Genomic DNA, 663 nt, shown 5'->3' on the forward strand with positions numbered 1-663 from the left:
ATAAATTGGTGGTTTATAATCCCTTTAAAATATGGTAATTAAAACCGCATTAATCATTGCCACAAAATCAAGCATTTAAAAAAAACTCCCCTATTAAATTTTGATAAATGTTTGGCAGATTTTCGTATTGGTTAATTGAAAATTAATTCAAAATTAAGTACCTATATACAATTTAAATCATTTTCATGCCCCGCTCTGGAGCCGGTTATTGTAATTGTTTTATTAACCCAGTTGTTATTTCCTGGTTCTGACTTCATCCGAGACGGAACGAGAGATAGACGAACGGGTAATAAAACCGATTCTAAGCGCGACAGAGGTATAGGCCTCCGTGGCGCAATGGTTAGCGCGTTCGGCTGTTAACCGAAAGGTTGGTGGTTCGAGCCCACCCGGGGGCGGTTCGGTTTTTTTTTTGTTTTTGAGGAAATATTATTTTATTTATAAAATCGCAATTTTAACCCTATTTTTCCTTAAAAGCACCATTAAACTTAAGATATTAGTTTAATAAATTTATTATAGAATAAAGTAAAATTAACGACACACTTTTACTATTATTAAAGTAATAAAAATAGAAACTTAAGGTTTCCTTTTTAGAGTTTTATTTTCATTACGGATTGTAACCTTGAACTTTATTTTGTAAAGTGACTGTGAAACCATAGCCCACTC

The 663-nt window shown here is 32.7% G+C and overlaps 1 non-coding gene across 1 annotated transcript; it reads left to right on the forward strand.

The window, feature by feature from the left end:
* The first annotated feature begins 322 nt into the window (after positions 1–322).
* Positions 323–395, forward strand: TRNAN-GUU (transfer RNA asparagine (anticodon GUU)). The gene has a single exon. It is a non-coding gene; the product is annotated as a tRNA-Asn (tRNA).
* Positions 396–663: the final 268 nt, after the last annotated feature.

The sequence above is a fragment of the Phalangium opilio genome, unplaced genomic scaffold (assembly GCF_054372755.1).
Source record: "Phalangium opilio isolate 3A_F unplaced genomic scaffold, DU_Popi_V2 ptg000011l_1, whole genome shotgun sequence".
Taxonomy (NCBI): Eukaryota; Metazoa; Arthropoda; class Arachnida; order Opiliones; family Phalangiidae; genus Phalangium; species Phalangium opilio.